The 10,225-nt window shown below is 39.2% G+C and overlaps 1 protein-coding gene across 1 annotated transcript in view; it reads right to left on the bottom strand.

The window, feature by feature from the left end:
• Positions 1–10,225, bottom strand: part of LOC131538364 (protein NLRC3-like) — a 230,206-nt gene that overhangs the window by 13,500 nt on the left and 206,481 nt on the right. The gene's annotated exons all lie outside the window — the stretch shown is intronic.

The raw sequence follows: 10,225 nt of genomic DNA, 5'->3' as shown, positions 1-10,225 counted from the left end.
ACTACTTTTGAACTAAATAGATCCCAGCGGTGCCTCCATTTTATTTATGTAGCACCCGTACAACCACTCTGTTTGTTACTTACGTGAGAATGGTGGGTGCTTGGGTTCGGTGTAGTTCAGGTGGATACCAGTAAGGTGCACCTAATAAGTTTCTAATAAATTACTTATAAAACCTTTTGACAATAAAATATTTAAAATAATGAGACCCAGAGATAGTGTTCAGTTTAGCAAAAAATAGGATAATGCCCTGGTTTATTTAAACCAACAAATTTGGCAAATAGAATATAAAAGCTTTCCCCAAACAAAATATCAACCAATATACAAAATAAATAACCAGAAAATTCCCCAAATACGTAAATGATATCTTCTTTTAAATTTAGCTAGAAACTGCAATAGTTACCATACACTTATAAAATCAGAATAACGGATCTAAAAGATCCTCTCTCTTATCTTTTTCCTCACAATTGAGAATACACCGAGAACTTTACAATGAACAAAGAACAACCGTCACGTGTCCTGAAACGAGTTCTAGCAAAGGCAGTGATGGGCCCACTCACACATACACATGCACACACGTTTTAGTTCACTCACGGTACTGCTTTGAACGAAGGAAAAAAAACACGTTGCAGGCCTGTGTTGGTCTTGCAAAACATTGAGTGCGCTGAACAAACAACAAAAACTTGCAACACATTGAGAGCGTAGAAATACTTCGGTCCGGATGCTCACGTGCAACACGATTCACCAACAGGTCCACCAGCATACGCTCACTGTGACTAGCTATCTCGGCTACCTTCGATCACGTGTCCGCTCCTTTTCACCCGCTCCGTCAGACGGGTCTCCGGCTTCCTTTCTCACTCCCTCAGTCGCTCGTTCAACACTCAGAGTCCACGATCCTTATCTGAACTCCCCGTTCAGTTTCATCGGCTTTACTCACTCTTTCTAGCGTTATCTTTGTCTCAAACGCGCCAGCGCCCTGTGCCTCACACCAGTTCAGTCAAAAACAACCTTTTCCACTCCCTCTCACAGTTTTCTCTTCCGGTCACCTGTATCCGTTGTCATAGCGACAACCAAACACGATCGACTATACAGCATTAATACCCAAATGACCAATAAAAATAGTAACATGACAACAATAATAATAGAGTAATACAAAGCTTACAGTATGAAACCTCTGATAATATTATTTAGCTAAATAATATAAACTTTAATTTTAATCACTGTCATGAAATAAAATCACAAATATTGATGATCTTTTAATTATGTAAAATGAATTGAATATATCCTTCTTTAGAAATCAATGCCTCCTATCATTTATTTTAACTAAATAAACGTTTACTTTTTTAATAGTTATGTGACTCGTTTTTGAGTAAGAGAGATTAATCATAACCTACCCCGTTTCCGTTACACTATAATACCCAAGTTTACCACTGGGCTACACAAAGTTTTCAAAGCCTCAAAGGCAAACTGGCATGCAGGAGTCCATTCAAAAGAAACCCCTTTTCGGAGTAATCCTGTAAGAGGATTAGCCACATCTGAAAAGTTTCGACAGAAATTTCTATAGTAACCAGTCATACCTAAAAAATGCCTAAGCGCTCTCTTCGTCATAGGTACAGGAAAATCCAAAATAACTTGAATTTTGGAGCCAAGCGGTTGAACTTTTCCATTCCCAACCTCTTTTCCCAGATAACTTACAGTTGCACAAGCAAATTCGCATTTCGCCAAATTCAATGTGAGATTGGCCTCTTTCAAACGTGCAAAAACACAGTTCAACAGTTGGACATGTTCATCCCAAGAATCAGAATAACAGACAACATCATCAAGATACGCATCACAATTAGGAACATTAAGTAACACTCTCGACATTAAACGTTGAAATGTTGCACCAGCATTCCGTAATCCAAACGCCATCACCCTATACTGAAGGAATGCGTCAGGAGTAGCAAAGGCAGAAACTTCGGAGGCCCTGTCAGTAAGTGGTACTTGCCAGTATCCTTTTAGAAGGTCAAGTTTAGTGACAAATTTCGAATTTCCAACGCGGTCAACACAATCTTCGATACGAGGCAATGGAAATGAATCAGGTTTCGTCAAGGCATTGACTTTCCTATAATCGGTGCAAAATCTAGATGTGCCATCGGACTTGGGGACTAACAAACACGGTGAACACCAGGGACTACTACTGGGAACTGCTAAACCATGTTCCAACAAATATTGGGTTTCATGTTTCATGAGATCCCTTTTGACGGGATTAACCCTGTAAGCATTTTGCTTAACAGGAAAATGTGAGCCAACATCAATATCATGTTCTATGACATGCGTTGTTGAGGGAAAATCATTGAATAATGTTGGGTATTTACTGATCAAACATCTGAGATCGGCTTGGGCCGGAACAGGTACATGTGAGAACTTAGTGGATAGATCTTTCAAGGTATCAGAGTTTGATAAACGGGCAGTCAAAAATGAAGCACTTCCCATTTTTAAATCATCACTCTCAGGGGCGTAGTCAGACAGGGACACATTCACAGATGTAACCATAGCGGCAACCGCAGTCACCTTAGACACCTCAGAACGAGTTATATAAGGCTTAAGCATATTAACATGACACACCCTTGATTTCCTTCTGCGATCGAAAGTATTCACCACATAATCAGTATCTCCTAACCTTGCCTGAATTTCGTAAGGACCAACAAATTTAGCTTTTAAAGGAGAGCCAAGTATTGGCAATAAAACAAGAACACGATCCCCTATCTGAAAAGACCGCTGCACGGCTTCGTGATCATAGCGAATTTTCATTTGCTCCTGAACAGCACTAAATGATTTCCTTGCCAAAGTCCATACAGTGTGCAAACGTTCACGAAAACTGCTGACATAATCCAAGACATTCTTTGGTTGAGAAGAATGCTCAACACCTAATATTTGTTCCTGCAGAACTTTCAACGGCCCCCGCACAGAATGACCGAAAATTAACTCAGATGGGCTAAAACCAAGTGATGCTTGCGTTGTGTTACGGACAGCAAACAATAAAAGAGGAATCTCCTCATCCCAATCTCGCTCTCGCTCTACACAAAGTACGAAGCATCGATTTTAATGTTTGGTGAAATCGTTCAATAGCACCCTGGGACTGTGGGTGATAGGCACTAGACACTTGGTGTTTAACATTTAATTGCCTCATTACTTTAGCAAACACCTTAGACATAAAATTACTACCCTGGTCAGACTGAATATACCAAGGAAGACCAAATGTAGTACAGAATTTGACAATGGCTTTAACGATAGATGGAGCTTTGAGAGTTCGTAATGGGATCGCTTCAGGAAATCTGGTCGCCACACACATCAGTGTTAAAAGATAAGAATTTCCAGATTTAGTCTTTGGTAAAGGGCCAACGCAATCAATTAAAATACGCTCAAATGGTTCTCCAAGTACAGGAATCGGTTTTAAAGGAGCTGGGGGAATAACCTGGTTGGGTGTTCCGGCTAGCTGGCAAGGATGACATGACTTACAGAACTTTACTACATCAGATTTCATAGATGGCCAGAAGAAATGTTTTAACAAACTGTCATACGTTTTCCTGATGCCAACATGGCCTGAGAGTTCATGTTCATGTGCAAGACTTAATACCTGCAGTCGGTAAGGCTCTGGAACCACAACCTGGCAAACTGTACTCCAGTCCTCCTCAGTTTTAGGTGAAGACCATTTACGCATCAACACCTCTCCATCGCAGTAATACACAACAGAATGCTTCGACAAGACATATTTTTTTACAGCAGTTGCGAAGCAAGGGGTCAAAGTAGGATCAGCATGCTGGGCTTTAATCAATTCCAGTTTACCTAAAGGCAGATTGGAATTAGGAACAGCACACACATTCAACTCATTCACATTATCTTTCATAAGTTGATCGGGCACTTCTGTAGCCAAAAAAGATTCGGAAAGATCCACAGTTTCCTCAAACTTACGAGATTGAGCACAAGTCACTGCACAAGCACTAAACACATTAGGAAATGTTTCATGTAATACATTGTTACCTTTATTTACCTCGGCGGGGTCATCAGTCACTTCAGGCAAACAAAAAACTCTCTTACCTGCTAAGTCATTACCAAGAATGAGTGATACTCCCTTCACAGGTAACTCAGCACAAACAGCCAACTTAACAGGCCCTGAACAAATGCTAGACTGTAGAAACACATTAGGCCCTTTCGCACCGCAGGAACCTTTTCATAGTACCCAAACTAATTGTGGAACTACCCACTTTTTGGCGTGTTACCCATGAACTAGGAACTGTTTTAGTTCCCGGAACTCCGTTTGGAGGAACTATTTAGCTCCTACTTCAGAGTAGGGTCTAAAACAGTTCCATAGGAACTATCGTGACGTAAGTGTACGCCGATTGGCTAAACGCGTACGAAAACACCCTCACCCGCCATGATTTAAAACGCCGTGTAAACATCGCATCAACTTATATTTCGCAAGAATGGAGAACAGCGATAGATGGACGGACGCTGAAGTGCAGGCACTTTTGAACATTTTGAACTCCTTTCCGATCTTTCAATCGCTTGACGTATAAGTTACGTCGACATCCCATGTCCAATATTGTGAACCCCGCAAGACACAACAAAAACACAGCTCCGATCACAGCGTCCTCCATCCTCCTGTTGTTAACGTTGTTCTTCTTTGTTTTCGTTGTTGAACGCCGCGCCCAAATGACGTCGCTGTCGACCGGCTTACGTCACTTCTTAGTACCCACTGTCGGTGCGAATGCAACCCTTTAAATAGTACTGGGAAATAGTTCGCGCAAAATCGTCCCAGTACTTTAGTACTGTACTTTTAGTTCTGGAACTAAAGCGGTGCGAAAGGGGCTATTGTGCAGAGGTACTTTAATCACAGTCAAATCAATTCCTTTTACTAGTACATCAGCCCCACAGCTAGAATGGGTAGAAAAAGGCAGTATACTTTCCAAGATAAACGATTGGGCTGAACCTGTGTCCCTCAAAATACATACGGGTTTGGCTTCAGACATTGCCCCATCAAATGATACCATGCCATCAGAAGTGAATGGCTCAAATGCGGACCCAACTATCGATGAAAGTTCTGGTACACCACTGTCAACTAAAGCCACACTCTTTGAAGTGTTAACTCGTCTGTTAGTTTTACGCTTCAAAACAGGACAAACTGCAATAAGGTGCCCAATCTCATGGCAATAAAAACATTCACGGTTTTCTATACTGTCACTACCTACATTATCTTTAACCGCGGTCACAACATCTTTAGAATTTCGTGTGTGAACAGTAGAATTACGCTTTGTATGTAATGAAAATACAATTCGGTGAGTGAGCACAAATTCATCAGAAAAAACGGCTGCCCCTGTAAGCGTGGATACCTTCTGTTCATTCAAATAAATTACAATTTTCTCTGGCAAACTATTCTTGAAATCCTAAAGCAAAATTAATTCCTTGAGTTGTCCTAAGGTTGTGACCTTATTTGCAGTGCACCATTTTTCAAACAAGTTTAATTTGTCACGAGCAAATTCAACAAACATTTGTCCTGGGGATTTTACATGATTCCTAAATTTTTGACGATACGTTTCAGGAACTAATTCATAAGCACGTAATACAGCATTCTTCATATCATCATAATCTAAACTCTGTTCAAGAGTCAAGGCCGAACAAACTTCCTGTGCTTTTCCAACAAGCTTACACTGCAATAGCAGTGGCCAAACTTTTCGCGGCCATTGTAATGTGGCGGCGATACGTTCAAACACAGTAAAGTATGTATCTACTTCACTTTCACGGAAGAGTGGGACTAACGCAATTTGTCTACTAATGTCAAAACTCTGACTTACTTGCAAATCACGTCGAGGCACGGGGTCAGAAGTCGAACCGGGAGTGGAAGTGCTGGTCGAAGAAGATGACATAGGTGTACTAGCTCCATATGGACCTGGAGACAGACCTTAGTTTTAGTAGTCATGTCAAAGCAGTAACTAAATCAGCATACTATCATCTCAAAAACATTGCAAGAATTAGATGTTTTGTTTCCAGTCAAGACTTGGAGAAACTGGTTCATGCCTTTATCACCAGCAGGGTGGATTACTGTAATGGTCTCCTCACCGGCCTTCCAAAGAAGACCATTAGACAGCTGCAGCTCATCCAGAACGCTGCTGCCAGGATTCTGACTAGAACCAGAAAATTTGAGCATATTACACCAGTCCTCAGGTCCTTACACTGGCTTCCAGTTACATTTAGGATTGATTTTAAAGTACTTTTACTCGTTTATAAATCTCTAAATGGCCTAGGACCTAAATACATTGGAGATATGCTCACTGAATATAAACCTAACAGACCACTCAGATCATTAGGATCGAGTCAGTTAGAAATACCAAGGGTTCACACAAAACAAGGGGAGTCTGCTTTTAGCTATTATGCTGCCCGCAGTTGGAACCAGCTTCCAGAAGAGATCAGATGTGCTAAAACCATTAGCCACTTTTAAATCCAGACTCAAAACTCATCTTTTTAGCTGTGCATTTGTTGAATGAGCACTGTGCTAAGTCCGAACTGATTGCACTATGTATAATCACTTTCTATTCTTAAATGTTTTAAAATCAATTTTTAAATCACTTTGTTTTTATTGTTGTGATTTTTATTATTTTTAATAATGACTATTTCATTTCCTTTTATGTAAAGAACTTTGAATTACCATTGTGTATGAAATGTGCTATATAAATAAACTTGCCTTGCCTTGCCTATTCGGAGGCTTGTTAGGAACTTTAGTTTTAATCTCGAGCTCCAGCTCTTTCAAACGAATTGCGCGCTGGGTTTCAAGCTCAACTGTTTTAACCTGCAACAGTTGACTTTGATACTGTTGCCGGCTCAGTTCCAACTCAAGCTGCTTTAATTGAATATTCAACAATGGGTCTTGTGGGGACGGCAGCGCAGCGGGATCTATGCTAATCATTTCCTGGGGTTTGGTCTGCTCTGCTCCCTCACCCCCGGAACTCGATATACGATTTGCAACACCCGCTAGCTCGCTCCCATTTTCCACCATACGTTTCAGCACCACTTCCTTAATCTCCCTCTTTACTGCACTCCGAGACACCCTGATCTGATATAAATCCGCGACTGCAAATAAGTCATCTTTACGACATTTTTCCAATTGTTGCGCTGAAGGTTGAATTGCAAAATCCTCCAAATTAAATTTAGAAGACATCTCAAATCCTCTGCCAAACTCCCTTCCCCTTAAAGCAAAATCCCCAAGAAAAACGATAAAAAAACAAGGCAAACTTCATTAAATCGAATGCTCCATTTGTCTAAACTGATTTTTTTTTTTTTTTTTTCAAACCAAAAAAAAGTTTGAACTAGCGGACGAGCCCCCAATTATGTTACGATCGTCTAGGGTCAGCCATAACATAAATGAAATGTGCACTCACTCCCAAGATAGCATCAAACAAAAAGTACATTTATTAACAAATTTATAAGGAATACAAAACCAATAATAACAAAGGGGACAAATTCAGGAGTGCACAAGGCCAAAATAACAAACACAACAACTAGTTTTAATAAACCCTAAATTCCCTAACCAAAATAAAACACAAAAGAAAAATATACAACACAACTTCCCTAACTCCCTTAACTCAAAACATAGAACAAACAATATATATATATATATAAAAGAAATGGCGTCACACTCCCTACTTCCCTTAAACTAAATATTAACAAATATAACTAGAAGGTAATTATAACAAAAGCAAGTTTCTCAAAGCGCCCACATAACATCAGAAAGGAACCCAAATCAAAGCAAAACAAATGGCACACATTCAGCCTCCTAGAATGTTTGAGGAGGTCCTTTTCACTGGAACCGGAACTAGACCAATTAGAAGGCAGCCAATCAGGATCTCCAGATCTCGTGATCTCCAATCAGGATGAATGCAGACCACACCTTCTCCTGCACAGACACACTCAGAAATACATACACATTTTCCGGCAAGCCGGAGATGTAACAAATAAAAGATCAAAAGGATTAACAATGCAGATTTATTTTCACAGCCTTCTTTGATCATATTTACCATGGGTACCAACAATTCTGACCACGTGTGTAAATATCAAGATTGATAAGATATACTGATTTTAACGTTATGCTGGACGAACAGTTGTTAAACTGTAAACTATAAATTTTGAATCAGTTTTAAAGGGGTGGTTGACTGTTTTTTTTCTAAGCTTGATTGTGTTTATGGGGTGCAGTCTAACGTGTTAATGCTTCGTTTAAAAAAAAACGCATTATTTTTCACATAATTTACCTTTATTCCACACCTCTCTGTCCCTTCTCTGATAAACGCGTCGATCATTTCCTGTTTCTGTTAAGCCCCTCCCTCAGAAATACGTGATGGGCTCTGATTGGTTAGCTTTCCCACTGTGTTATGATTGGCTAAACCGCCTCTAGTGCGCGTCTAAACGTCCTACCCTCGATTCAGCGGCATGTACTCTGGATGTATTGTAAACGATGATGTCGTCAATATTGCTTATCAATTTGAGCCCGATTGAGACGCAGAGGACATTAGTGAAGAGGATCGCGCAGAACATGTGCAAGCACTTCTTTTAATGGTAGGCCTAAGTTTTTTTTTTTTTTTTGTTGTCTCATACTTTTAGATACGCTGTTATTTGTAAATGCTACTATGTTAGCTTTTAATATACGGTTTTATTCTGATTAAAGCTTTAATACAGTATGGCAACTGCACACACGTCCATGTATAATGCCTCTTATAGCTATGTGAAAAGTGTATTCACTGAGCTGATGATTTGAATGAGAGAGAGAGAGAGAGTGATGCAGAGCAGGGCGACACGAGAAACAGGATTGAGAACCTCTGCTTTAGAACATTGATTTTGAAACTTGTGAATCCATTAGAATCGTTAGAAGACAGAATCGTGATTCATAGATGAATAGATTTTTACGTGCACCCCTAGTTTTCTCTTCCTCTTCTCTAAAGCAGCGCAGCATGCCCTCGCCCCCTTTGTTACATGTTCCCTAGGGTGGGGTTTATCTGGGTTCGTGACGTCACAGACCCAGGAAGTAACTCGTTGTAGTCCCTTACCAGTCGTTTTTTGTAGGCATTAAACTGCCAGAATTTTAAAAGATGATATCTCCGTTTGCATTGAACTTTCAGTGTCGTAACTTTGCAGATATTGTTTATGCTCAAACAGCAGCATTACACACTAACTAACTTTAAAAAAGAGAAATCGCAATCAACCACCCCTTTAATCAAGTCGATTCTGAATCTTACAAGAAGACAAGATAGCTTATCTCCTCATGATAGTAGAGGAGCAGCAGGCCCGCGAACATACTGAAAGAGCAATCGAAGAAAGCAAAAAAATAAAAAATAAATCATAATATTAATATTAACAACAATAATTTTTTAATAAAAAAAATGCAGCTTTGGAGAACATAAGATAACATTAATATAGAATATCATTTCACAATATTACTGTGTTTACTGTATTTTTGCATAAGACACTTATTTAAAAAACATAAAATCTCACCCCCAAACTTTTGAACGGTAGTGTATAAAGTGACAAAATTGTGCTATAAAGTGTGCACTATATTCCACATATTCTGAAATCATAATAATAGCTTTATTAATAATAATGTAATAGATTTGGACCTCATTCACCACATGCTAGTAAAAAAGCCTCCTCAGAAGTGATTCCATTGGTGTTTTAGTAGAAGAGCACATTCTTAAAAATAAAGAATCTTCATTTGCTTTGATGGTTCCTTTAAGAATCTTTAACATCCATAGAACCTTTTCATTCCACAGAGGTTCTTTAGATTTTTAAAATATTCTTCACACTAAGCAAAAATCCCCCCTTTTGGTCCCACTCTTTTTTCCTCATTTAATATCTTGTTTTACAAAAAAAAAATTATAATTTGAAAAATTATCACATTATGGAAGCAAAATCTGTTTGTGTGATTATTTATGATCAGTTATTGTCTATGCGTGTTTGCTTGCTGAGTTGTGTTTTTATCCTTCTTCATATTTGGACCCTTTTGGATAATCTGTTTTGTTCATAGCGTACATAAATGCAAAATTGCTGCAACTGGATCCACTATTCCCTCCCTGCCTCATTATGACAAGTGTTTTATGAAGAGCTGGATTACTGAAACATACATTTAATTTGAAAGAAGCCATATACTTTTTATAGCCTTAAGTTCTTTCTTAAAGATAACACCATCAGATGTATTCACTGATTA

This window comes from Onychostoma macrolepis, chromosome 04 (assembly GCF_012432095.1).
Source record: "Onychostoma macrolepis isolate SWU-2019 chromosome 04, ASM1243209v1, whole genome shotgun sequence".
Taxonomy (NCBI): Eukaryota; Metazoa; Chordata; class Actinopteri; order Cypriniformes; family Cyprinidae; genus Onychostoma; species Onychostoma macrolepis.
Note: the sequence above shows the minus strand (reverse complement) of the source record. Positions and strands in the feature narration are given on the sequence as shown.